Genomic DNA, 3,822 nt, shown 5'->3' with positions numbered 1-3,822 from the left:
GTACAAGGTTGACACTGTCCATTTGCTGCTGGTCTTGCCCCTCTGGGGTAGCTGTGTGCATCCCCGTGGTGATGGCAAACTGCTGGACCCTCCCAGGGCTGAGGTAGCTGTCCGGCTCCACGCTGGGGCCATTTCCCCGCTCTTCGGGTTGGGCCCAGGGTCCGCATAGTCCAGTTCTCCACCTGACAGCGGGGCTATCACAGGACCGCTGCTCCCAGTTACCTGGAGCTGTGGGGAGGTGGGTACCTCTTGGTTCTCACCGAGTGGGGGGAGGCCTTTACCCGTCCCCTCAGAGGGATTGTCTTTTCTTGCTTGGGCGGTGCTGCCCTCCTTTTTCCCCGCGGCACTCTGTCTCTTCCTCTGGTGACGACCCTCCTTGCGCCCGTCCTCACCATCGGAAGAGCTGCCTGTATCCTCGTCGTGTCGTTGTCACTTCCCCCTTCGCTGGGTGGCTTTGGGAGGTTTCCTCTGTCTTCTTTTGTGATACCTTGCTGGTTTTAGGCGGTCCACAGCTCGTGTTGCCACCTCCGGCCATCTGTGCGTAGGTGGCGACCCCTCGTCTTGGGCAGGCCTTGTACATGTGGCCCGCCCCTCCGCACAGATTACAGTTCTTGGCCTCCTTACATTCCTTGGTCGGGTGGTCTTCCTGCTTGCAATTTTTGCAGACGGTCACCTTACAATCCGCCGCCATGTGGCCTGACCTCCCGCAGGTTCTGCACACTTTCGGCTGCCCTGCATATGTCAGGTAACCTCTGCTTCCTCCGATGGCAAAGCTGGAGGGTGGGTGGAGGATGTTCCCAACTGGCATCGACCCTCAGGGTTACCCTGACCTGTCGTTTGCTGGTCCAGATCCCAAAAGGATCGACCACATCGGTACTCTTTCCCTCGACCTGGACGTATCTTCTCAAGAAGGTCAGGACATCTGCTACTGGGACGTGAGGGTTGTACATCTGGATTGTTACAACCCGACTCCTCTGCGCCAACAAGATGGAGAACAGAGGTTCCCCTTCCTTCTCTTTGAAGACCTTCAGGAGCTGCTCGCAATTCTTCACGCTCTTGAAGGTGACGTCGAAATAGCCTGCCCCAGGGATTTTTTTTTTCAAAAATATACTTTATTCATAAAATATTTTGATGATCTGTGCAATTGGTCATGCTATACATATGCAAACATTCCATTTCTTTGCATAATGAGACAGAGTAATTGTTCATATATACAGGTCTGTACGATTACTCTCCACATATTTAGCTGGGAGGTCAGCCGAGCCCCCTTACTGCGTCAGCCCCCTGTGCTGAGGCAGGCAGACGATACACGGTGGTCTTTCCCCACCACGCCTTGGTGGCAGCTGCACCAAGCTTCAGCGTGTCCCTCAACACGTAGTTCTGGAGCTTGGAATGCGCCAGGCTGCAACACTCAGTCGGGGTCAACTGCTTCAGCTGGAAGATCAACAGATTTCGGACCGCCCAGAGAGCATTCTTCACAGATGATCCTCCAGGCACAGTTGCTATTCGTCTCGGTGTGCATCCCGGGGAACAGGCTGAAGAGCACGGAGTCCCACGTCATGGCGCTGCTCTGGACGGAACTCGACAAACACCACTGCATTCCTCTCCAGACGTCCGCTGCATAAGGGATGAATGCAGATTTCTCCAGCTACTTCGTTTCCCCTCCCCCCACCTTATCTCAGCCCCAACCCTCGGACTCAGCACCGCCTGAGACAAAAACGAATCGGAATTGCACGAAAGCAAGTCTGACTTTACTAACCAAATGCTATCTAAGCACAGAACATAAGAAATAAGACAAAAAACATAACCAACAAACCTGCTTTTCAGATTTTTTAATGAAGGGTGCACTATTCCCAGAAACACTGCAATGCTAGGACGATGTGCATAGTTGGTAGAGCAAACTCCAAACACAACTCCTTCCTGCAAAAATCAGATTAACATTGAGTCCCTAAATAAGGGACATATCAGATATTAAAACTGACAAGAACAAAACTACACATGATCTTAGCCAAAAGGCCGAGATGCGATAGGTAACTTGGCCCTGACTACCTCAGGACCCAGCCGCTTCCTACTTTCTGTCAGCCTGACTGTGACCAAAGACTTATAGCTCACGGCTGACAGTTTCATTGCTGCCCCGTCGTTTCCAGATTTTCGAACCAGAGGAAACGATCCGTTCATCCAGGTGGCTTCATCTAATCTTTTCTGTGACCATTCTTGATAGTGAATGTAGAGAAGCAGTAATATACCAATCAGATGCGCTGGGGCTGAGGAACGTCACTAACAATCCGGTAGTCTGTCTCTGACAGAGTGTGAATGAGATTGCAGCAACCCACTGGGACAGAGCTGTACACAGAGAATGGTGCAGCACGGAGGGAGGCACTTCAGCCTCTCATTGTCTGCATCAGCTGTCTGTCTCTATGGGTTCCTTCCTTAGTCCCACTCGCCATGGTTTTCCCCATGCATGATTGAATCTGGCTCTCGTGTCCCCTCAGGCAGTGCACAACCAATCGTAACCACTCAATGAAGATGGAATACCTTGATGAAATGACACTTCGTTTAAAACAAATAACCCCTACCCCCGCCCTCACCTCCATGTATTCCCTTGGTACATGCAATTGCCTGGAGTTTGTGCTGTTCCATTCTCTGGTCTAAACAAACTAAACTGTTAACAATGCTAACAATTCCTGCTTCTCCACAAGGCAAATCAAGACAGACAAATGAAACGGGTTCTAATTCTGATCGAGTACCATCACTGGAAATATTAGGTGACTGTTCTGAACGGAAGTCCTTAGACTAATCCTTCCATTTTGTATTATGTGAACTCTGATCTCCAAACCATGAAACTCTGCCAACCCTGCCAATTGAAATGAACAGAACCATGGTGGACCTGAAGTTCGATCGAGTGAATCAGCCACAAATGATTTGGCTTTGTCTCCAAATATTCCAATTGCAATTTGCTACCTTAGAATTGCAAATCAAGATTCACAGAGTCATGGAGTTGTTCAGCACAGAAATAAACTCTTTGTTTAAGTGACTGACATCCATCAGATAACTTCAATAAATCTAGTTCCACTTGCCAGCATTTAGCCAAAATCCCTCTGAATCCTTCCTATTCATATACCCATCCAGTTGCTTTTCAAATGTTGTAATTTTACTCTACACCACCACCTCCTCTGGCAACTCATTCCATACATACACCATCCTCTGCATGACAAAAAGGTTGCCCCTCAGGTCCCTTTTAAATCTATCTTCTCTCAAATTAAACCTGTGGCCTCTTCTGTTGAACTCCCCTACCCTGGGGAAAAATGCCCCTCATGATTTTATAAATGTCTATAAGGTCACCCCTCAGCCTTCAACACCCCATACGGTACATTGTCACCCATCTTGCTGAAGTCCATGTAGACAACGTCTGCTGCTCTGCCTTCATCAATCCTCATTGTCACCTCTTCAAAAACCTCAATCAAGTAAATGAGAGTTGATTTCCCACACAAAAAGCCATGTTAACTATCCCTAATCAGTCCTTGCTTTTCCAAGTGCACGTAAATCCTGATCCTCAACATACCCTCCAGTAACTTACTTATCACTGACATCAGGCTCAGCAGAACTATATTGTTGTTATGGTGCAGACAGCACATTATTAAAATAATTAGTTTAATATTATCTTTGCAATCAGAATGCAAAGTCTAAAATGCAAAATAAATCAAAGAGCTTCCTCACCTGCTCTACTCCTTATAGTATTAATGAAAATTGTCCAATTCAGTTTATGGTCAAGTCTTGCTTCTTTGATATTGATAGAAGTGGATTAACAGAAATGTATCTGAA

At 47.9% G+C, this 3,822-nt stretch overlaps 1 non-coding gene across 1 annotated transcript; it reads right to left on the bottom strand.

Moving 5' to 3' along the window:
* Positions 1-1,837: 1,837 nt before the first annotated feature.
* Positions 1,838-2,028, bottom strand: LOC122546422 (U2 spliceosomal RNA). Its single transcript, XR_006310740.2, has one exon. It is a non-coding gene; the product is annotated as a U2 spliceosomal RNA (small nuclear RNA).
* Between the last annotated feature and the right edge of the window lie 1,794 nt (positions 2,029-3,822).

The sequence above is a fragment of the Chiloscyllium plagiosum genome, unplaced genomic scaffold (assembly GCF_037043375.1).
Source record: "Chiloscyllium plagiosum isolate Xiang-an unplaced genomic scaffold, Cpla_swu_hap1 HiC_scaffold_20, whole genome shotgun sequence".
NCBI classification, from domain to species: Eukaryota; Metazoa; Chordata; class Chondrichthyes; order Orectolobiformes; family Hemiscylliidae; genus Chiloscyllium; species Chiloscyllium plagiosum.
The sequence above is the reverse complement of the archived record's forward strand: the minus strand, read 5'-3'. Positions and strand labels throughout refer to the sequence as shown.